The sequence below is a fragment of the Apteryx rowi genome, unplaced genomic scaffold (assembly GCF_003343035.1).
Source record: "Apteryx rowi isolate R43461 unplaced genomic scaffold, aptRow1 scaffold_815, whole genome shotgun sequence".
Taxonomy (NCBI): Eukaryota; Metazoa; Chordata; class Aves; order Apterygiformes; family Apterygidae; genus Apteryx; species Apteryx rowi.
In genome coordinates this window covers 227109-252611 of record NW_020451111.1, presented here as the reverse complement: position 1 = coordinate 252611, position 25503 = coordinate 227109, and the positions used below count along the sequence as shown (strand labels likewise).

The 25503-nt window shown below is 37.7% G+C and overlaps 1 protein-coding gene across 10 annotated transcripts in view; it reads left to right on the top strand.

The window, feature by feature from the left end:
* Positions 1 to 420: 420 nt before the first annotated feature.
* The window catches only part of LOC112977285 (bifunctional heparan sulfate N-deacetylase/N-sulfotransferase 4), a 168726-nt gene continuing 143643 nt past the window's right edge, over positions 421 to 25503 (top strand). For 5 of the 10 annotated variants that reach the window (XR_003257438.1, XR_003257440.1, XR_003257432.1 and 2 more), the window contains exon 1: positions 432 to 508. The gene's annotated coding sequence lies outside the window, so the exon portion shown is untranslated. Of the gene's footprint in view, positions 509 to 13009; positions 13110 to 14418; positions 14488 to 25503 lie in introns of those variants that run through there. The other 5 variants (XR_003257434.1, XR_003257433.1, XR_003257436.1 and 2 more) reach the window with 4 other exon arrangements.

Genomic DNA, 25503 nt, shown 5'->3' with positions numbered 1-25503 from the left:
AGCAGGTTATATCATCAAATATACTGGGATGTATTTACTCACAGATGCCAGCAAGGTATCATAGAGATGTCAATACGCTACTATATAAAATGCACAAGAGTTGCACTTGTTTTGCTTTGGATAAGATCATATAAAGTTTGTTCATTAAAAAGTGAAAGTCCTTGAGCTCTTGTGGTTGTTGTGTTTCACTGAGCTTTGACTCCGCTGTATACAAGCGCATGCAGTCCAAGAGGTATGATTTTCTCTCCCACCCCTGCCCCCCCACCCCAACCTTTTCTACAGAGCTAAGTTTATCATATGTTGTATGTTCTAAACTAACATTAAAAACCACTGAAACCTCAAGTTTTGTTTCTAGGCCTATGTGCCTGAGTACAGGAAATTCACGGTTTGGAGCCAAACAGGAAGTGGTACTTTATGTAACAGTGAGGACTGTACAGCATCACAGATCTCTGAACTATGGATAATTAAGTAGCTGAGGGTAATTGAAAATATTCCTGCTTCTTTCACAGTAAGTACCTTGTATTACTAGTTGATGTATTGTAGCTACTGATACATGACAGAATAGTTTGTCTTTTACTCACCTCCAACACTGAATTATTGGAACTTGGAGTTGTCTGTGACCTAGAGGGAGACATCATGCCAGAGTTTCATTTGCTGTTATCGAAGGCAAGAGGTTTATAAAAGTTAATGAAATACAGCTAGTGAAGAGACTGCAAAGGGTCTGAATCTCAGAAGAAACTGAATGCCTATAGTTATTACTCAGGGCAGCAAAAATAGTCTAAGTTATGATACCATAGAAAATATTTAACCTTTGTCATAATTTCCTACCTTTGCAGTCATTTGACTAACCTCATCAGTTGTTAAATTCGCGCTCTTTTCGTAATTGCAGGGCATGCATAGCTTACTAGTATAAACAGAAACACTGAAATCAGGACAGTAGACCAAAGCCATTCAATATTCACRTGTTTTAAGAGACTATCTCAAGCAATCCACAATTATAATTAGCACACTTTAACTGAATGTTGCAATGAAGATTCTTTAAGAGTTGTGTCCTGCACTATACAGCTGTTAGGGAGATAAGTGCCTCTACCTAATGAGTCAGTTGCATATGGACTATGACCATGTAAAGTGCAAACCATTTCAGAAAGATAAAAGGTTCCTTTGACACTATAGAAAAAGTTTAATCCTGTATGAAGTATGACATGCATGGAAACCTGTATAATCCCAGGATAAGATGAAAAGCATTCTGACAAAAAATTAACACTGCTTTAGAGCTCTGTAACTGTTGAACCATCACTAAAAGGACTTAACAGCTGTTTAGGTGGCTTGGTTGTGGGTTTTTAACATAAATCGCACTAATACTTTCTTTTAGAAAATCATGATGTTATTTGCTTTCTGGGATATGGAAAGAGATTAATATGTCAAGAAAAGCATCAAGTTTTCCAAAATGTACTGTTACTGATAATGGCTAAATGACTTTCCCCTCATTATTAAGGAAAATGATCCTGAAACAAAATATCCATGAATGGCTGCATAAACAAACTTGATCAGATTTTTAATAAAGCAATGACTATCTACCAGTGTAACTTGAGGAAAAGAACCGTTCATGCTTTTTTCTTTTTTAATTGAAACAAAGAGCACCATCCACTTTGAACATCCTTCTATTACAGCAGTTCCCTCTACTTTGTTATAAGCTTCAAGGTTACTACTGCTTTGGAATGAAATTATACTGTATTAAACTGTACATTACAAYCACTGTTTTGCTGGCTGCTGAACCGTTTTTGAGCTGGGCATGCGAAGCTCCAGATTGGCTCAATGTCTTTCCTATAAAACTTGGAAGCCTGTCTTTGGCTCACATGGAAGCTGTTGCTTGCACAACTGAGCAATGACTGAAGCTGTCAAAGATCCTTTGCTATGGTGCACAACACCATCAGATTATTTTTTTCCTCTTCCTGTACCATCTCCAGAAATCTTCTCTCATGCTCTGTCTCTTCTGCACACACCATTGCAGAGCTAGTGCTAGGGGAAAAAAGAATATAACCTCTTTTCCATACCCTGGAGACAGGGCTGCAACTATAAAGTTGCCTGTTACAGTAACTCTTTGTTTCCTCATCTTGGTGTGGAGATAAAAGGATAAATAGAAACAAAAGCACAGAAATGGAGGGAGCAGGTGTAAGTAGAAGGAAAGTATACTTGATAGGAGGGCAAAGCAGACAATAGAAGAGAAGAATAACAAAGAGTGTAAGTGTTAGAAATAACTAAAAGAGCATGAGAGGACAGGAGAAGGTGCATGTCAAAGGGAGAAAGGGAAGGAAATGGCTGTGCAGCACTGCAGGTAAAGTTTTCCTGTTGCTTTTGATTTCTCTTCAGTTATGAGCAAAGTCTCACTATATTTGAAAAACAAGATCCCTCAAGCTATTACAGGACAAATCCTACCCACATAACCCCCTGAACTTCTTGTTCAGCCTTTGGTGACCTCTGAACTCTTCTGCAGTCAGGAACTACCATTACAGCATCACCCAGTGAGGAAAAACTAGCCTATGGTTTTCTGCCTTTGTCACCAACTCCAACAATTTAAGATTTTTAAACATATTCATAGGTCAGTTTCTATCTTCAGTTTCTCTTCAATATTAATAGCAGCAAGATACCAAGCATTATGGGTTTTGACTTGGAGGCTACTGTGTCTCATAACAAGCATGCTCTGACTTAAGATTGGAGGCTGCTCTTCACTTCACAGGATTAGGCCTTAAGTCAGGATGAAAGTTTTCATTACAAAGCACTGCCAACACAAGAGCTTTTATAACTTAGAAAATTTGCAATGTGTTAACTGTACATAAGGTGTAGTAAAAGCAAGAAATCATTGTGTTGAAAACTGATTTTACTCAGGAGCAAAGAGAATTTGAGSAATAATGTTGCTTAGAATTTTATGTTTTATGAGCTATTTTCATAATTACAATACATTGTAGATTCCCTTCATACATGAGCCACTCTTTCCTCAGTTAAGATGTAATCTTACTCTCTCCTAAATACACTTTTTTCTTCCAGAAAAGGCAGAATTAGACCTTGCAGTCATATCAGCAAGAGTTTACAACTCATAAACGCAGTTCTTTGAAATAGTTTTGTCAGTGTCTGTTTATAAAGACTAAAAGCTATATAAATCCCTAGAAATGATTGTGTTAAACACTTTAATACTCTATATATACAGCACTCACACAGTGAATGTGCAATGCCTGTTTGCAGTAAGAATAAGTGTCTGAAGACACTATTTCTGCATTTGTGGAGAAATGGGCTTAATGAGTCAAACAAGTTTCAGAGAAAATGCTTCTCCTTGGGGTTTAAGAAGTATCTTCCTCTAAACCCATGTTAATCCTTCAAGCCTTTGACATACCATTGCTATAYACTATCTGCCTGTATGCTGCTTTCTAATCTTGTCCAAGGTCTTTTGACTTCTGCTATCCCAGTTTTACCTTTGTTCTGTTCTTCCAAAATTGTCTAGGTACTCCTATCTCATATTGCCCCCTTTTACCCACATATGGAGCCAGACTGTCTTCACATTTTCTGAATACTAATAGTAAAAGCTCTAAAGCACAGGAAACTGCCTGCACATTCCTTAGGCATGAAAGCACTTGTGTAAATGCACAGAGTTTGTTTGCTCTGAATAATACTTTATTAAACATTCTGTAGCTTAAAGTATGCTCGTAACAGATGCAATRCTCAGAAGATTTTTCTACCAAGCCAGGAACAAACACTGAAATTTTTTTAATATTAACTTGAAAAGCATTGTTCAGTCAGCAAAACTTATCCCTCAGAACTCCACCATGAACAAATCTACCTGCAAAACAGTGTCCCCTCCCCTCCAGCTTTATCATTAGAAAAAAACCAAACGTTTCTATAACAACCTGTCGAATTCTCTCTTTTGGGGAAGATCCTCAAAGGAAGAAAGAGGTAGAAAGATCAGAATGGGACAGACAAGCAAGTCTGAATTCAAACTCAAAGTCTGGTAAGCAAACATTTGTAAAGCAAAAGTGAGATAATCTCTGAGCAATTTAGTTTTTTAGGTGCTCCTAACAAACGCCCATGACTGAAATTCTATGAAGACACACTTATTCATTCCAGAAAGACAGTGCACAGCTTCTCCATACTACCAAAAACCATGCAGAAAAGAGACATACRTAAATTCAGATGCATAACATCAGCAACCACACACTGAATCAATAGTTTCTCACTCTTAAGCAAGGAATGAGAGTATTCCCATGTGCCTCATTTAATTTCATACTAAACACTATGCTGGCATGCTGCAACAGTGCACATCAACAGCTAAACCAGAACAAATCTCACAGGGCAAGAGTGCAAAATAGACCATAAAAAAGGTGCTTTTATTTCTACCACCACTAACTTCCACACTGCCAAGCAGCTTGCCAGCATTCCCCCCTGCCCCCAAGTATGCTGGTTGCCTCTATTGGATAAATGCTTCGTTTAGAATCATTGAACACAAAGATGAATGTGCAAGTGTTTTAAATAGAGCTGTTACTACTATCTGTGGTTAATGCTGACTGACATGTCTCAGTGTTTGCTGTTGATGATAGCTTTGCAGAAGTTAAACTAGTTCAAGCACAATAGTCCACACCAGATGTAAGCTACAGGGCAGTTTTTTGGCTGGAAGTTCCAGCTAGAACAGTTTGTCATTTTCAAGAAAGATTAAGTACAGTTATCTCATCACCTTCTCTCTTCTCCCCCACTCTAGAAGGTTTTGTTTCTTCCATACTGAAGAGTAGATACATCTATTTGTTTAGCTATCATATGATTTCTATGGAATTTAATGGGAATGTGATAAAGGTCACCTGGCTACAGACAAAACTAGTTTTTATGTCTACAAACATTCACCTAAACTCAGAAAAGCAGAGAGAATTTGTTTAGCGCTTAACTCATCTTCCACTAATTTCCCAAAGCACACTAAATTCTTTCAAAGAAATCCATCTGCATTGAACATATGACATCTTGAGATTAATCAAGATTATTTGCAATTGATCTTCCCAGGAGAAGGAGGGAGGGCCTTACATAAAAAAATTTTGTATAATCAGCATCCTCAGGCACAGAGAGTTGAATTTGAGTTGTACAGGTAAAATACCAGTTGATACTTCCTAGCTATTAAGAAGTTTACATTTGTATTTAACAAAATATCGCTGTCATTCAGGGTTTCAAAGAGACCAGCGATCTATGCAACTTTGACTTGATCAGTCCTGAAAAAAATTCAAAGCATGGAACACAACCTGAGTAATGCTGCAAGGCAATGGACATCTGCAGTTCATTGCTTCCCTTTGCTCCCATTTCTTACCCTTTCCTTAGCTGTCTGTCCTCCCACCTCCATAACACTGTACTCAAGTACAGAAAAAGCCACACCTTTTATTTTTTGGCTAGAAAAATGGTGATTCAATATCAGTGTCAGTGCCTCTCCATTTTCCATGAATCAGTGGAATAAATATTTTTAAAAACATGGGAACTCATGCCAAAGTATAGAATCCCTTTGAAACCAGATGATCTCTTTCACTGCAAGTTTTACAAGACAGAACATAGCTTGGGGTAAAACAAAGTATAAAATGTATTTTTTTTTTTTCTAGGTAAGTTCAAACATGAGTTTTTTGCCTGTGTCTTAAATCCAGAGAACATTCAGGAAAAACACTCTAGGCAAACAATTGAGAGTAAGCTTGAAAATTAGAATCATCTGTTTCCAGTGTTTTTAGAAGTTTCACTTGTGCATTGCTTACTCTAGATTTTTCTTCTGGTTCATGCTGAAATTTGGGAACACAGCAARAGTAGGAAGGATAAAAACTAACTGGCCATAGTTACCTGAAAAAGTTTAAGGAATCTGGCATCTCAAACAATTTATATAGACAAGATCTCTGAACTTAACRTCTCAGAAGGTTATAAAGGCGTGTATTTGGTCAGAAACCAAATAGCCAGTATCACTGCTTTCTTGGACAGACTTACTTTCAGCCTTTTCAGAAGCTTTCTCTTACTGCACTGCTTCTTGAATGCTTCCACACCCACTCTGTGGGGCAGACATATTAGCCTCGTAACAAGACTTTTTCTGCAGTTCACTCCTACATTAATCATCTGGAAAACAGATTTCCAATTTTCATTAAGCTTTCTCAGAGCAACTGGGTGGACAGTACCTCAAGAATTTCATTAACACATGGACATAAGGGGAAAAACAACTAGCTTTTAATACCAAAATTAAGTTCCAGGTTTATTATTAGTGGTATACATTTGTCAGGCACCTAAAAAACACAACAGATGAGATAAATTTTCATGAAGGCTAAAAAAACAGTGCTTTTCTGCTTTATGTAGATTTTAAAGATGTCACACATCAGTTTGCATAACTACCTTTAAGAACTCTTTTAACACTACACATCTAGGCCCTGAACAGCTTTCATTATATGATTAACTACAGCCAGCCTCACTGGAAGCTGTTACCTCTTATGTAATTAGTAACAACCAAAGTACAAGGTACCCTTTAAAATTAAAGTAGGCTCATATTTGTATTTGTTAAARGTGATTTGCATTCAGGGCTAGCAGGTGACTACACCTGAGGCCCAACAATGCAGGATTTAGTTACTATTCTGTCACTGAAAGAGAGACAACCATATTTAGTCCTGCCGATGATTCTGACTACTGCTCCCAGCTAATGCAGCTGTTCAGTAGAGAAAGAGAGATGATATTGAAATCCACTGGCCATATATTTTAGACCACAACCAGCTGGAAAAATCCAGTTTGTTTATTGCAACCCAAACTGCAAAACAGGGATGATTTAGAGATTATTTTAAAAACACATTCCTGATACAAACAGGAGAAAGGACAGAATCTGTTTAATCTGACTGACAAGTCTTAGAGTCTCTTTCCCCCAGCTCTTCTACACCAGATACATGGTCTAAAAAGGTGATAATTCCCAGAAGCATATGGGTTCACCTTTGGAAGAGTTTCCCTTGTGTAACAGTCGAAGGCTAAGATTCCTTCAGCTCTAAAATGAATGGTGAGGATGGGAGATGACAGAGCTGCACCACATAGTCCTTCAGTGCTGGCACACAGGGATAAGCTGCCTAGAAGACTTGAAGCCTCCCCAATCTGCAGCCAGGGCAGGTCCTTAGAGCCAGCCAGAGCTGAGGAAGATGCACACTAGGAACCAGAAGTTACCCTCCAACTCCTCTCTGCTTCTTTTCAGGCATCTTACACATTGAAGAATTTATACACCCTTCTTTAATAACTTATTATTCTTCGTTAGTGGTGTTCGCAAAATCTGAAAAATTATTTCTTGGGCAAGCCTTGATATTAAGGAAAAACATATAGCACAAACACTTAAAGTTGAAGACCTAGAGCAAACTATACAATCATTGAGCAGAATTTGCTTCCTGAAAATGAAGTAATTGAAAGAAAAGACTACAATTATCTGTCAAACATACTCAGAAAAGAAGATTTCGGAACAGATATAAGCTTGTACTAGCTCCCAGGCAGTCACAGGACCATCCCCAACTGCAAAGTAGTTCATAGACATTTGCAGAAAAGTCATGAAGAGAAATGGTTCTTAAAGTGCTACACCTAGTTTAATGGAAAGTGAGTCTTCCAGACTAACAGACATACAAAGTTTAGTTACTAAAGCTTTTAGACCACATGTTACAGGAAAGCACTCTCATGACAGACATTCTGTATGGCACTGTGTACATTCATATTTTATACTGAACCATTGTCAAGCACTGATGCATGAGTTTCTAGCCAAATTCACAAGCTGACAATGACTTATATCTTCCTGTGCATAGAAACAATTGTCATTTTTTGTTCCAGGGGGTAATTAATCAAAATCTTGAGGTTCAACCTTATTTAAAATAGAAAACACTTGAAGTCATATGATATGCCTTTCTCCATTACTAGTCCTGTTTAGACCATGTCAGCAGAGAGACCTGTCAGATCCACTCAGCAGAGTACTTCTTTTCTAGAGAAAAACAGCCCACTGCAGCCTACCTGAACTGCCAAAAGGGAGTGCAGGGTTACAGGGAGATAGAAAAAAAAGTTTCTCCTAGCAGCCTTTCCAAGCAGGGATTTAGCACATTTTATCACCACCTATAACTGGTACAGTTCAGTAAATTTTGGCTCCCAAAACTGTAATTGAGAGAGAAATGTTTTCTTTAGATAAAGATTCATTTTGCTATATCAAACCTAAGGCCTTGTCTCAACTGTGCATAAAGCTGAGACTGAACACAAAGTGTGGTTTGTAGTAAGATCTGACCACAGGAAAGCCAAGCTGCTTTGAATGAGACCTGTTAAATTGGAGAGTCTGCAAGCCTGTGCAGCTCAGATCTTAAATGGTTTTCCCCAATGCATTTTGAACTAATTTAGAAGTCTGACATGAAAATTCCCCAAAATGTATTTACAAAGAAGGTATAAGCCTTTATTGGATATTAAATGACATTAAAGTTTGGGGCCCAAACACTTCAAGGCTCCAAGACAGTGATTTGTTGACATGAAAAAAGCTACTTGTATTAAAAAGCTTTAGAAAACTTGCTCTAAAAACTTTATATTAATTCCTTCTCTCACACACAGTCATTTTGTCCACTGGAATTACACTGTTAGTGTTACAATATTCAAAGTGCAGTATTTTCTACATGAAAAAGTTATAACCATCATCAAAACAATTACATCTTCCTCACAGCAGATACCAAAACCTAATCTTGTCCATGTTTACAGAAGTTAGTTTTCACTTCCTTTTTTTCCCCTCATTGGTTGTATTTACAGCATTTAACATAATTCTTACCACATTGGCTTGAGCCAACATTTAAAAAAGTATTCCTGAGCAGACATTCATATGCTAGTCCACAGAAAACACAGGACCTCCTGTGAATGATTTACAAATATTGGTCCTAACTGAAGAATAAAGAGACAGGTAGAAGCTACATATGGTATTACTCACTTCAGAAAGGTGCAGCTTGTGTTTGTATATATATATTTATATATACRTAGAAAATAAGCATGCATTTTAAAAGATGATGCAGAACTGAGCTGCAGAAGTAGTCAAGACAACTCAAAGCTGCTTTGGAATTATCCCAAATAATGAAAAGAGCTTTAAAAGAAATAGGTCTAAGCAGACCAAAATTATTTAATATTAGGAGCTTTATCCTCTCTCAAGGGCATCATTGCTTAGGTATGAAAGTTTCTAAAAGATATATCTTATTTCAATAATATTGTGTAAGCTTACTATCATGATAGCAAGTGAGATGATGCTAATAAAGAATTCAGGATACAGTAATACTTGATATTTTCCAAAATAGCATAGGGCAAAACAATGAAAAGTTTAGCAGGAAGGTTACTATTACATACATACTGGGTACATACTGGAACCTGCCATATTCCATTTCTTTGACACCAGTTTGCCTGAGGACAGGTCAGATCACCTACAGTATTTTAATAGATCTGTTTAACTTACATAAAAAGAGCACTACACATCAGCTATTCTCCAAGACTGATTCTAAGAAGTGTTAGCACAATAGAATTCCTTTTTTTTCCCCTCTAGAGAGGGCATACCAAGTGCTTTTACAGTTAAATGGATTCTTCAGAAGTGACAGCAGGGGAGAAAAATAAACAGGTTGATAGTTCCTTTTGTACAGCATCAGTTGTAACAAAGACAAATTATTCTCTGTAGTACTCACCTATTTCCATCCCATGGGTTCACAAACACAGCTAAGAGGAGCCTGCAAGTTGGTTCTGTTGGTATGCAGAAGCAAGTAAACTTCATTTCTAGCCATGTTACCTCTGCAGGGTTAGAAAAAGTGAAAAGAAATATAAAGATTTGTCAACAAGGCTAGCAAAAATAAATCCAAACACACAGGGGAAGAAAAAAGTGGGGAACCACACTAAGGTCCATATAATGCACCCGTAGGTTGAATTATACTTTACCCACAAATATCTTGACTAAAAGAATCACTTCCCTTACCTTCCAGTTTGTCCAGAATTCATGCAACCATCACACTTTTATGAACTTGAATGTTAGATAGCAAGAAGGTTAAAGAACCTCCTTGTGTAAAGGAGAGAGTATTACTTCTATTCACTTTRGAAAGCCACAGCACAGTAAAGCTAACAGAAGATAAGTTAACTTAGGATATACATGCTATACCAATAACCACATTATTTTCCTCTGAAAAAAAGAGCCCGTAGCCACACAGACTGGAATTTACAAAGGGAACTCATGGAATCCAAAGGTCCCAGCTGCATCCCTATGAGTCTATGACCCTGTCTCCCATTTTCCTCAAGCACTGGTTCTTTCCAAAAGTCACGCTGTACAGCTAGACTGACTCTCTCGCTGTCCTTGTTTGTATAACGATGAGGGGCAATAGGTGAGCAACTTGGGCAGCTTCGTGAAGCTTCAGAGCCACCAGAGCTTCAAAGGCTTCCCAGGAATGCTTACTAAAGATTCCCATGCTCTTAAGTCTATCTGTGTCAGTGAGAAATAGCCCAGAGCCCTGCATACCTACAACTGGGAAGCTCAGCCTATGAACACACTGTCCTGCTCTTAGGTTCATCCTAAGTATTTAGCCAATATTCATAAGCATTTCATCTATTGCCTTAACTTCACAGCAGCTTAAGCATTCCAGTATTAAAGGTGAAGTTGCCAAACACAACTTGGACTGATCTACCATGATATTACATAGTATTGTAAACAACAAAGTCCTTTCATTTACCTTCTTCAAGCATATTATACATACTATGTGCTTCAGGGATTAGAATTATTTCGAAAAAGGGGGAGGGAAGGCAGTCCCATTACTGGAGCACGCATAAGAAACCTGTGCTAACAGGCAGATAGAAAACCCACTAGACTGTTCACATATTCAAATTACTGTCACCCTCTCAATAGATTTATTGCCTTACCTTATACTTTAATAGCTACATTCTGAACATGGCCTAGTGCTATCAAGAGGTGCTTTGGAGCAGGAGAGGAGATAGCCATAACTTCAGCACAGAAACAAAAATCCTACTTTGGCCTAGAGGAAAGCCAACCATGTCACAGAGAGCTGAGACCATACAAACATAGACAGCTCTAAAGAAACCCACACTTGCTCTGCCCACAGGCCAGGCTGCAGCCGCAGGATAACTCAGAAAAGCCCTACTGCAATAGCACAGGTCTGTGCCCAGTACAGCCTGCCAGAAAGGCTCCAGTGCATTGTAACCCCCACAGCAGTCCATAACCCCTCTTTTTTGGATAATCTTAAGGGGGAAGAAAAAAAAAAAAAAAAAAAAAAAAAAAAAAAAAACACTACTAGGCTAATAAAACATCCATACCTTCAGTACTAAGTAAAGAGAGATCCTGCTTCAATATCCCCTCTGATCAGGGCACTACCTTCTCTTCAAGGAAGCTACCCCACCTGATCTCAGTCTTTTGTAAGAACAGCTGCTAATTGCCAGATTTCCCACAGCTGGGGGAGGTAAATGAGGCCCCACAGGTGAGGCAGATAATGAGGCTTCTCAGCACCCCTGGCCTAGGCAATAGCTCCTTTACAGGGTGGGGAGAACAAAACAAGTGTGTGACAAGAGCTACGTGAACAAGCTGCTTCCAGTTTAAACAATTCCTGAGGCCCTTGGCTTTCAGAATGCCTTGGTCTGAAACAGTTACTGCAAATGGTCTTCTGCAAATGTATAAGTGCAGCCTGCACCTCTGCAGTAAAGTTCTCTGATGCTGATATATGCTGCTGTGTGCCTGTCCTCTGTACTATTTTGCAGGGGAGTAACAGCCTTGGGACTGACTTCTATGGTCATATGAGGGTTGTTGGCAGTGAATTCAGCTGGTCCGCACACAACAAGCAATGGTGTCAGTGGGTTTGTGCAGAGACTGTACGGGACAGCTTTCAGCCTGTCTTTCTGCATAGCTCAGGGTACATGATTCTTCACTGCAAAAAAAAAGTTACAATAGTAGAATACTCTAATCAAATATTAATAAGAATGAAATAGTCGACTTAATATGCTTCTCACACCATCCCCTATTTGAGAAGTTGCATCTAAATGTTTGTGTGTCACAAGGGGATATCGTTCTCTCTGTACACATGTATAACTCATGTAATACTAAATGAGAATATGCTCCATTGTGTCACACTGACACATTCATTGACTATCCATCAGCACAAAAAAGAACTGACTCAAAAGATCAAAACAGAATGCAAATACAAGAATTTTCTAGCTGTTAGGAAAGRAACATCACAGAGCTAATCCCTCTACCACCTTCTGTCCTACCAGAGTTCTCCTGGGATGTAGTGCAAAGTCATATAATGACTTAGAATTTTTGTAAGCAACTTGCCAATTTCGTATGTGGTAAAAACCCAGAGACTTGTTTAAAAGGGGGGAAGTGAGGAAGGGTCATCTGACCCTCCCTTGCACCTCTCAGTACTCAGATGAATGTCACAAAAATGGAYGGCAGCATGTAAATACTTTTATCATTCCCTGAAGTTAAACAGACAAACATGAATCACGCTACAGGTCTAAAGGCGGGCAAAAACTTACGAGCCTGAAAAGGAAAAGTCACAGTATTATTTGTAGATATACATCAGCATGACCTACTTACTTTTTAAAAAAGTTACAAAATTAAACAGGACAATGACATACCAAGAGAAGCAACATGGGGATTGGTCACAAATTAATGAGGGTTATCAGGGAAAGGAGGGTGATTATTAAAAAGAAACAACAGAAACAATAAGGACTGACTTCAGGGAACTGTTTATCTGGTCTCTCACTTTTTTATATCTGAATCCAAATCCTGATGATCTGTATTCACTAGTAGCTGCTTTTATTCTACGCAATATTTAAAGTTAGTTGGCTATCTACACCCAGCTATTCATATATGTCTCTTATTCCAAAAAGCAGCATCAGGATTTACATTTACTGTGACTTTCATCATCCCTTATGTCCTTTATGAAATGTTTGGATATGCTTATTTTATGAAGATGATATACAAAAAGTATACTCTCTTCTCCAACAGGACAGATAGATTGTTTATCTAAGTGTTCCACTGATACCTACCTCTGAAATGTTTTATGCTAGAAACGTCATTTTCCATCTCACACTGAAATTTCCTGTGGGTAAGTTTTCTATCACTCCTAAAACTTTGTCATAGTTCCTTGCCAATACCCAGCTTCCAAAAACTAGGTATTTTGATATTGCCTTTGTTAATCATGCCAAACTTCAGTCTTGAATTTGTCAAAGTACAGTACATACTTGGGTATCAGACATAGCCACCTGTGCCCCAAACAAGCATCATACAGACTTGTGCAAAGACACTGAACTGAGCAGAACTTGAGAGCAGGATCCCTTTTGGCCCAGTCCAGAAATGACACAGCTGTCAGGGCCTGGGATTTGAAGCTGAAGGAAGAGATTTGCCAGATGGGTGCCCTGTGCTAGCCTTCAGAGTTTCCCTTTACTGATGACAATGTCTGGTTTTGTATGATTTTTCTTGTATCTAGAGTCTTTATGAATTTTCCCTACCTGAATCTGAATTTGTTTCCAAGAATTCTGTCTTTCCAAAATTTCCAGCTTGGCAAGCACACTGACACTGGCTGAGTGTTGGAGAACTTCATTTTGTATTGTAGGTAATCTTTCTCCTGAAATTCACCTTTCAAATGTTTCAGGTTCATTAAATCCCATTTGTATATTTACAGTCAGATTGCCTGGATCCGTAGGTCATAATGCTTTTAAGTAATAACAATATTTTGAATCTCACTACCTGTAACCTTACCCATATTACCTGGAAATAATAATCATCTCTAATTAAAGTGTGATAGGTGGTGGCTGATTGCAAAAGGATTGATAATTCACTCTGAGAAGAAATAAAAGGTCCTTATGCAGCAAAATGTCCCATTGCTTTAATGCAGAAAGACTGCAGGATTTAATAGTGTATTGCACCCTGCAAAACTTACAATATTTTTCACCCTGTGTTTTGCAGTGTATTGCACACTGAAGAAAAGCAAAATTACTGCATGTTTCCATAAGCTCCACTTTGCAAATCTATAGTGGAAAGAATAAAAAGGGTTAGATTCTCAGGTCAAACCTGAGAGAACTGTGTTATGTGAAAGTGAGGAAATATTAGATCCAGTTTTGCAGGAAAGATTTACCAAACTTTCAAACAATTCTCTTCATGGCAATTACTAGCATACTTTTTATGAACCCCTTCAAGATTAATGTTCATCATACCAGTTTGTTAGAGATAAGTCCTGTAAACAATTAAAAACTGATGGGATCAAGAATAAATCCACTTCTGTGAATAATGCATCATATAATGAATTATATCAGCCAAGTTCAAGTACTCTCCGTTAGAGGTAAATTTAGCACAGGAAATACTGCCTTCCCACTTTGCAGAATCAAGTTAGTTATACTGAATTTAATGTGTTACAGCAGAAAACATAAGACATGGCTTTTCCAGCAAAACACGAAAAAGCAAATTGCAAGTTACGAATGTTTCACGTAAGTCAAGTTAATACTAGTATTAAGAACTAGCTTTTTGTTGGTATGACATACAATAGTTAGACTTCAGCCTGCACTGCACCGCATATTCATACATGCACAGAAACACTCCATTAGTCAACTCCCAGTAGGCCTCTGGTTTATTCCTGTGTTATATTATTTTTAACAGCAAATTCCTAACTACAGTTTTCTCTCAGCCTTTGGAACATCACAATTTGAAAGCAAAACAGGAGTTTAAGYGTTAATAATAACTGGAGGAAAAGGTATACCCAATGTAATTGTTTAAGGTAAAATGTCAGTCCACTTTTATCATAAGTTGGTACTGAAACCTTATTTACGTGCCTCACTATGAAAGATGTGACAATTTTTAGCACTTTACAGAAGAAGAGTGCATTGTCAACATGTAACTCAGAAATTTTAAAATTAGGCTTTTTACTGTATAGCCTGATTTATTTTGGCTCAAATTATTTACCATTTTTTAGATGCAACATGCAGCTCTTATGATGTGAAATATAAAGAAGGGCCCAGCACATATCAGAATGCTTTTGTTTCATGTAAGTCTATAGGTCTCAGGAATGGGGTTAAGATTTTCTTCATCTAATTTTATATTGCTTCTTCCCATTTTAGTGTATTACTGTGCTCAAGGGGCAACAGTCCAGTGAAAAGTGATTCTGTTTTGCCCATGTCATTTCAGGCTTAGAGCCAAATGGAGCTACAAAGGTGTAAATAAAGAGAGGCCTTCATCCCCAGACTCCCTGTTACGTGACCTGAAGCTTAACTCATAAATAAGAACAAGAAAAAAGTAGACTGAGTTCTTGCCTTATTTAATTCCCCAAGTGGCTACTCTATTGCTTAATTAAATTCCTGTAATTGCAGAACCTAGGAAATGACTTACATTCAGTCTGTTTGACTGGAGTTTGTGCTCTTAAATTTAGATCACTGACTTGTTAAATATATCCTTTAGTTATATGGCCAGGAACTGACTGACTGTTAATCTATTTGACATTGTAATTATACCTGTCATTTAGTTTACAGCTTTATACTTTGAACAGAGCACTTCAGAATGATACCTGCTCACAGACCTTTTAACCAAGTATAAAGTTTAGAAGGTCTACAATAGTACTGATATATGAACCAGTGAATTAAGTACTGGCAATATACATACTGAAGGCCGCTAACTTACCTTTAGCAGCGGCAGCAGAAGTACACCAAGCTGTAAGTTTGTGGCACTGTGTAGCCAGAAATCACTTGCACGTTCCTAAAAAACTGAAGGCTTTGGTATAAAATCGCTTGATCACATTCGCTCTTTCCTCGGGTTTCTCTCAGTCAAATGGTGCATCATATATTAGGTTGCTTTCAGTACATAGTCTTTGCAACTATACCCCTTTACCTTCATTTTCAACAAGTTTCTGAAAGACAACATGGAAATGGTCAGGGTGTTAATTTTTCACCAGGGTTCATCAATATGGATAATGCAGCCACATTTGCTATTGGACTCAACACAACAGAGGTGRAGTTTTTGTCTTAACCCTGATAAACTGCATCATGGTGGTAAACAGGATGCACTGCATAAATTGACATCCTTTTGCACATCTGGGAACCTGGGAGCATTCTCTGCACAATAAATGCTCATAAATATTAGAGGGCATCTTCTCCATTAGAGTATCATGTTAAGTAGTCTTTCTGTTGCTGAAGAGATGGTGCTTTTAACTTTTTTATTGATGTTTTGCTTGGAGGTTTCCCATTCTGCATGCTGTGTCCTTTGTCATTCACCAATACTTTGATATATGAACTAACCATAAGATCCTGGAAGACATAGATCAGTCCCCACAGGTCTTTTTCTCTCTGCTATCTTGCTATACTTTTCTAATGCGTTTGTCTCATATGAGGTCTCAAGTCCATGTGGGCACAATAAACATCAAATATTTGCCAACCAGAAGTAGTAAAATCTTCCAAGACACTTGTTTGAGAATTTGCATCAATTACTACCACCAAAGAGATGATAAAAGAGGGAAGAAGAGGCAAACAACAATGATGATCCTGTTCCTCAGGTGGATTGACTGGTAAACATCTGTTTACTTTTCCCAAAGCAAAAGAAGAAACCAGAGGATACAGGCTTTTTTTTTTACTTTTTCCCTCACAACTAGACAGGAGGAGTTTTCAGTTTCAGAGAATTGTTACTGTTTTTATTGAGGGGAAAAAAAAGTTCAAGAGCCATTACTCTATGTCTCTGAGCAATATATCTCAGTGCCAGGCTCCATCAAAACAAAAGAAAGAAATGTTCTTTTATTTTAGAATTTGCTCATTAAACATAATTATGAGATGGCAGTCTCTGAACTTGAGCTATAGAAGAAGAAGCAGAAATGGCTTCAACAACACCCACTGCAGCAATTCTGCTCCATAGGTATTAATGTAGAAAACATGAAAAAATAATTTTAAAAGTTCAGAACTCAATTTCTTATCAAAAGAAGTAATTTAACTGTGAGAGCAATTCATCACATTTTCAAAACCGGATCCTTGTCTCTGTAGTGGGAAAACACTAGCAATGTATTCTTCAGTCAGCCCACAGTTCGCTTTTTTAAAATGTCAACTCCAGCCAGTCTTTGTTGAATRTGTACTGGGACTGTCTGGCATAAAAGTATATTAAGTGGCTGTAATGTAAGGTGACTTCATCTACATACAAACTGTTAATATTTAATTTAGGCATGTATGGTGAGCAAATATGTAAGTGTATTAATTCCTTTGCAGTCTTCTGATGTATACAGCAGCTGTGTGATTTGATTTGAATTGATTTTGCTCCTGACTCTGGTGGCCTCCAACAAAAAATTGTTGCATTCACCACAAAGTGATTTATGATGGCAGCACTCTCTATTATATAAATAGTCTCCAATGCATTAGTCAGGAATCCACTACCTTACTTCATTAAACCAACAAATATAATCAATTCTTATCTGATTTACAGTTTTTTATGCAAGAAAAAAGGATTCTACCGTTATGTCAAATGGAGTTAAAATGTAGATCATGTAATATGAAATGTCTCTACCTCAGTGTGTAAGTGCCACTAATCAAAACAGGAATCCTTGTTCAAGATTTTAGCTCTGATCAAATACGGGGTTGCACTTTACAAGAATTATATGCAGTACTTYAGCACTTACGGTTAAATCTGCATATGTATGTTTTGATAATAAATAGTGCTGAGCATTAACACTGTGCCATTTTGTAGTTAAACAGCCAAGACAGTTTAATCACAATAGAAAACTAAAAGATACTGCTTAAATATGAGCATCGTACAAATGACATTAGAAGAAAAAGTCGTCACTAGCAACACATTTATACTATGCCTTTTATTTCAAAACATCCCAAAGCACTTTGCTGTTTGTATACACATGCTTGTGCATGTTGATGTATGTTAATAATATTATTCAAAGGAATCACTTCAATCATATCTGAAATGCCAATACAGAATTTGCTTCCTGCACATATGGAGCGCAGAGAACAACATATTTTCAGATGTAATGCACTTTTGTATTTAAAAGAATAGATTCACTATTGAATTCGTAGCTCCTTATTACAACACAGAGAGGACAAATAGCATTCTCCATCAATTACTATGTGACCCACTGATAATGCTGCCAGAATGCTATCAATGCCAAATTTGCAACAGACAACTATCTCCTCAGCCTAGTTAGAGAAGGCAGGAAGAATAGGACACGAACATTATTTCATGTCTTCCTCTCGATGCTAAGGGCTTTGGAACTTCAAGTGAGAGTTGGACAGTGATAATCAAAACTAAGATCCACAAGCACCTCGCTTTTTTGCTGTTTAGCCCCAAAGGTATGTAAGACTCTCTTTTTTTACTTTCAAGGTCCGGAAGTATCCAAAGTCATACCTCTGGGCAAGCCCTAGAGCTACTCTGGTTCTGACAAGACTGAGCTGCTCACTGTCCAGTTCAGATCTAATCCAGGAGTTAAGCACTTGCCTATGTTAGTTTCAGGGCAACTCCGATCTAGCATACAGTCTGAACTCCATTTTGCTGAAGAGAATTTTGACCAGTCATTATTTAATCCATAATAACATTCTTTAATCCATAACAACACAATGTACAGTCCCTGGTATAAGGCCAATAACCTACGATTATCCTCTTCTACATATATATCCCAATCACTAAACAATGAAACAATATTCTTTGCTTGTGGTCTTCCTTTGATCCACTTACTTGAATAATAATTTGAAGCAAGGCTTGGGGGGTTGTTTGGTCTTTTTTTTTTTTTTTTATGGTGATGTGACTTCAACATTCACCCTAGTCCCTTGTGTTTAAAGGGTAGGGAACAATGAGGGTTCGAAGAACCTCAAACAGAAAAGGAAGATGAAGCTGTTTTCTGTGCCCAAGATAGTGATTATCCATTGTGATACTAAAAAAGAGGTTAGTAGGGGAGGGATATTTCCCTAACATCTCCTCTTCCTTTGGCAGCTATGCTTTAGAAAGGAAGTAATGAAATCACCTCAGTCCTCTGAAGAGGTCCTCCAGATTCATGAATGGAAAGGGGTACTTTCTTGAGGACTAGTTTAAACATTACAAAATTCAGCATCTTCTGGGTAGCTCTTAGCAGCTGCGCACTGGCCAGTCTTATTTTAGAGGTCTCCTTCCTTGGCATGGTGGCTGTGCTGAATTCCTTTACATATCCAGGTGCCAAAAATCATGTTACTGTTGCATTCAGCTCATGCTCACATCTTTCTGGGATACATAGCACAGGCATACCTTCACTGTAACCTAGCACTGTCTAGKAAGCCTAGACACCCTGTGTACGTTCTGAATGCTAATGCAAGGGCCCACTACCCACACATCAAGCACTGCAGAGTCTAAGTCCTTTTTAGGATTCAGTGCAAAGATGAATGAGTACAGCTAATCCAAGTTATGCTCACACTTTTGCAGACACATACGTTCCCCACCCTCCTGTACTGAACATGGCCCTGATGTAGGAAAGGGTCTTGCCTGCCATTGTGAGGGAGCTGCACTTCTGTAACATTACCTGCATATATGCGGAGCTAATAAAAATGAGTTTAAGTCTAGTTCAGTGAACAGCAACTGATTGTATGTACACCTGTATCAGGCCCAGCAGGGATCCCCTGCTTGACTTTCAGCAACAAAAACCATTCAGTTATCAGCATCTAAGCTAAAGGAACCACTCATGTAACTATTGGTTTCTAGCATTCCTCTTCTTTGTTAGCTGAGGTTAGACATCAGTGGGAGACTATTATACACACACAGCATTAGTATTACATAATTTGCTAGACAAATAATTTTTGAGTATTTAAGGCTCACAACACTTCAAGTCCCATAGTTATTGTTTTTTTCTTCCTGTAATGAACTGCAAGTCCATATATAGATACCTGAAATATCATGGGCAGACACAGGAATGAATCTGTCTCTTTCAGCCCCTTGAGCTATGCAGTAACTCTGCTAGCTGTCAGGAATTAACAAGCTTGTGTCTCTGAAGCAAGGCACTGATCACAAAGTCTGTGCCTTACACCACTAACAGAAAACCCAGAAAATACCTCAGAGTTGGGAAGGGGAAGAACGCAACCAGAACTCTATGTTGTATTTAAGAACTTTGCCTTCAGTTTCTATTCTCCCTTCCTATGATACAACAGCAGGAGAGAAAGGATAAAAATATTTGTATCAAAGAATTTTCTTTTCAGAAAGGGCATGTTATTGTTCTTACTAAAGGGACTGAAAGCATTCTCCCTTCATGTGGAGAGTTCAAGGATCTGTACACCTACCACATCCTGTGGGCTTCTTCCAGCTAGTATATTTTTACCATGTGGTAAAAGACTGGTATATCTTCCAAGAGTTCCTACTAAACACATGTTGCTGGAATTAGGGGTTTTTTTATACATATTAGAAGAGGTTCAGTGCTGATGCTCCACTAATTCCAAGTTACCTACAGAATTCCATCGCAATATACTGTGCAACCATCTTCATAAAGGTACAGCTAAGAAAGACACCAGATGAACACACAGATTAAAAAAAAAACAACCCCACATAGGTATATACAAAACCTGACTTACAAAACCAGTCACTTGGAGATTTTTCTTCTAGACAAAGAGATTATTCAGCATGATGCACTGTGAGAAGATTTTCCTGCAAGACTAAGTCACTGTTTTCATGTTAACTTCCTAAACAACAGAATGTATAGTACACGGGTCAAAATTCTTTGTTTCATCTTTTCTTATGTCTCGCTCTCATTTCATCTCATGTTGAGCCTTGGCACTATAGATTGTGCATTCTGCAATGTCATACAGTAGGTGTCGAGATGGGACAAAGATCAATGTCACTTGTTTACAAGGAATTTGAGGAGTGGATCAGGTCAGAGTGCAGTCTGTAGGGATGGATATYTACAGAGATATCAAGTCAGAACAGGAAATGACTTTTACTTTGGCATCCCCAAATTCACAATTTAGTGCTATTGCTGAATGGCTAAAAAGAAAAGCAGTAACATAAATAGTCCTCAAGACTCTTTAAGCTGAGGTTGACGAACTGTTTCAAATGTAGCTGCTCATGGGGCATTAAGAGGGTAAACACTCTACTGTAGTAAGAAGCAATCAGAAGGAAGACTTTTTCCAGCCCCTCCAGGATGGTTTGAGCGCTGCTCATCTGGCTTTACTTTTTCCTGATGATAATCTGTGCTTGGGAGTAACAAGCATTGCATGAACTATGTACATTACACTTGAATGCCTGTGTAATGGCAATGGTGGATTTGGATTATATCCACCCTGTATTACAGAGTCCATTTTTTCTATGCATGTGTTGCAAAATGGAACTTGGAAAAAAAAAAAAACCTCCAAAAGATCTTGTTGATTATACAAAGAATGAGAGTTTGTATGTGTTTTGAATAAGATAAAGACTAACTTCAAAATCTCACTCATCTCAACACAGACATCACAGAAATAGGTATCTCTAACCTTGTCTAATCTATCCAAGATAATTAAGTCCCTTAGCATGTACTTAAAATACTCTAACAAAACATAGTATTAGAAGGGGAGAATAATGAAGTTTTGCATCAGTTGCAAAAAGCAAGAATTCTTTGTGGAACTATATGGGTAGCTTACATATAGTTCTGGTATAGTACTGAGAAAAAAAATAATATTTTGGAATTTTAACATCCATGCTTCCTTTAAAGCAAATAATCTGGGGTACAAAGAAAATGCCCCACTGAATAATGAATCTCCTATTAGTGCAGTGTGTTTTGTGTTTAGATGTTTGGGTCAAAAGATAAAATAATAACCTTCTTTGGCGGAGTTAGTAGTTTTTCAGCACATCAATAAAAAAAGCAAACAGAACAAATTTTCTGGTGGCCTGCAAGTAAACTGTAGGTTATCCTTGTTTACAAGATATTTTGCTATGTGAAACTTATGTTTCTAGGTACTGTCTGTAGATGTTACTTTCAAATGCCTTTTTCCACCTTTTCTATTTTCTACAAATGCTTTTTTTTTTTCCTCAGAAAGAAGTGAGCCCATTTATCTATTAGTTTCAAGCTTATCACATGAAATTAAACACCAGAATGCTCAGCAATTAGAAATCACCTCATCCTGGAAAATGGGATAATGAAAGAGTCCTTGAAATCAATGAAGGTTGAAGCTGCATGTTTATAGCAACATTTCTATAAACCCAAGATAAGACGCTGATTAGGATATTGTATCAGCTACATAACAATTAAAAGTTATATTTAATCCTGTAGGAAGTTTATTTTGAGCACTGCATGACCTTAAAAATATACCAGCAAATAAACCCCCTAACTTTATGCCAAGGATAACAAATACTGTACTTTGTTCAAACTTGCCTTATGTTCACACACTCCTCACAGGTAGTCATTCAGGGACATCAACTATATGCAAAGTGTTCCTGAAAATAAATCTGCAGAAAATTGACAAGCCCAAGGTCTTTTCCAAAAGGAATGTGTAAAGGAACATTAGGCTTGTCTGCTAAAACACAGAAAAAAGTTCCCAATATAATAGGTACAAATCATAGGTAGGTCAGCTTGGGGATTATTTATTATTAAAATAGATAGATCTGTTCTGTCCTTGTTCTGTCTGGCTGAGATGCTACTTAACACCCTTTCAGCAACCAAGGATTACTTCAAAACTTAGAGGAATTTGGGCAACCTCATCTTTAGCATCTGTTCCCATGAAACTTGATGTACATAATCCCCAGTAGTGAAAAAGTGTATGTAGAGAAAGACTTCTATTCTTTAGAGCATCAGGTAACAAGTATTTCCTACCAAAGTATAATTACCCATGCCAGCTTTACACTGTTAATCTCTATTCCACTAATGGGACTATTAATTGTTACTGAATGACATGATATAAAATGTAGTCACAATGAACTAAAGAAAAAAAAAAGAAAAAAGAGCCATCAAATTTTCGTATGTTGCTTCCCAGTCTTAGGAATGGATTGCTCATGACCTTTGTGCAGTGAGGAAGAACTTGGGATGCATAGTAACTATTTCTCTGTCTATCTCCATTATGATGGCCAAGAGAAGGAAAAAGCTAAGTCATGACTCCACATGTCTTCTGCCCACTGGAAAAGGACAGAACACATTGCAAGACCAGGAACTCTTCCTTTCTGCATAAAGGAAAGATTGTCCTGCCATGATACAATTCCTTTCCAAATTCCTTGAGGTCATTTGTTGCATACTGGAGCAGCTGCTGGGACAAGGAAGGGAAAAATGTTGATACATTATTCATTTTCTTAAAGGTTAGCTTCTGTCACAACCCCTGGGGAGTATACACAGAAAGAAAATTGCCCAGAATGAAACAAGGAGGAATTGAAACCTCCCTTCATATCAACATTCAGAGAAGGCCTGGGATACCAGAAARAGCATACTATCTCTTATTTTCAACTGTTTGAGTCATTTAAAGGATTCTATATCCTCAGCTTTTGACTACCAAAGGAAAAATTCTTTTCTGAGATGCTTACAAGTTACACTTCCTCAGATTGTATCTAAGGACATGCCTGAGCCTTGCCCAAGTTCTCAGAAGAAGAATATTGTTTTTTTCTCCAACAGTTTACCTTCATTTATTATGGGAGAATTAGTAGTACACTTGAGGACAATAGCCGTTTTTTCTTGAGACTGTAGTGCCTGGGTTTTTGCAAGGCTATATTCCCCACAATGCATGAAAATAATATACCCCATACACCCTGCTCAACTTCAACTTGTCCAGTAGGCTTCAGCAGAAGAGACAGTTTTATTCTAAATTACCCTGAAAGAATGCAACTGATCTGATGTCAGTGGGATTTCATGAATAGTCCAGAATGTCCAAATTAACAGAGTTGCTTGGCGACCTGCCAAACCATCCAAGAACTCCTTCACTATACATACTGTTGAACATATGAGACTATTCATAYGCTCAGAGTAAAGCACATGCTTTTCTGAATCAAAAGCTGACTTGAACTACATATCTGGCTTTTTTGCTTTTTTTTTTTTTTAAAAAAACAATCTTCTTGAGGTGCTTACTGATGCAGCAAATTGTCTTTATGAAGAATGCTGCCTTCCAGTAATTACAGGTTACTTCTCTTTTCATTACTCTTTATACAGCGCTAAACACAACTTTCATTTTGAGTGTCCAAAAAATTTTTCTTCATGTCAGATCCCAAAGAGGTAATAGCTTTCCAGGTAAGAAAAATTATCATACTTGCCAATTATAACAATATCAATTCCATATTCTCCTGAATGACAGAATGTTTGCTGGGAGTTTTCCACATCAGGAGCCAACATATCTGGGTAAGAAAAAACAAGAAAGTTTGAACTGATTTTTCTCCAYAACAGGGTTATATTATTTTCCTGCCCTTCCTCTTTTGTTTCCTTTTAGTATTAAGGACACAATTTCTGCATACAAGAATGTGGTGCTAATCTGTGGTGGTGGCAGCTTTTTGTTGATACCTGGGTATGACTCCATTGCACTAGAGAGGTCACTTCTGAGTGTTCTGCAGTCATTCTTCTAAATATYCTACCAGATCTGCCCATTCTTTGGCATTTAGAAGGCTCCAAGATTTATATGCTATACACGGATAGGAAGAAACTATTCTTAACCTTTTCCCCATGAACTCATAGTATTAGGAAGTTCTGGCATTTGCAAACATGGTGTTTTAGTTCTGTTTTTAACAGAAATTTGATATTTAGTTTATAATCTTGCTTTCATATAAGACTGTTTGGATCAGACCCTCCTTTGATTTGATCTTTCAAGCAGCAAGCTTCTCCAAAACGACACGCACATCCTCACATTTACCACAGAGCAAGAGGCACAGTATTTGCACAAGCAGTATCTAATGCAATGTAAGCTTGCACTCTAATTTATCCATTTGTGTACTTGCAATTAAACCTTAAATGGGCATTCAGAATGTTCAGAAAGATCAGATTTATTTAAAATCTGTTGCATGTTATTTATAATTAAAGATTTTTAGGGGGAGGTGAAGTTGTTTTAGTACTGTTCAGGACCTACAAGGAACTGGTTTTTAGCAGCAAGATCCATTTTCCTGGTCAACAACTAAGATGTAAAATTATTAGAAAAAAAATATGATCTTCTCTGAATAATGTGATTTTAGTCACTAAAATCAAATCTATACTCCATTACGTCCACACAGCACTGCCAGAAATTACCTGAATAGGAAGATGAGTTATGAATTCTTCCAAGAAGTCAAAGTACACAGATTTGCACTGGATCCTTCTTTACTTTAGTTCTCTTTTGTCTTTAAATTTACTCTCGTAAGGAATCTGTGAACTACAGAATCTGATATGTTATTTTTTATGTAAGGGTCCATGCAACATTTAAAGCTGGTTCCCCAATCTGCATCATCAGAGCAGAAAATCATCTTTACATCTATTTTCGTGGCTAAAATTCACTCCTGTGACTGAAAGGCACATCACGAGCAAACTGTACCAAACACTGCATCATCCCTTCAAGAACCAGGGCAGCGCTGCTCTAACATGCTCAAAAGTTAATAGGACCACAGTTTTG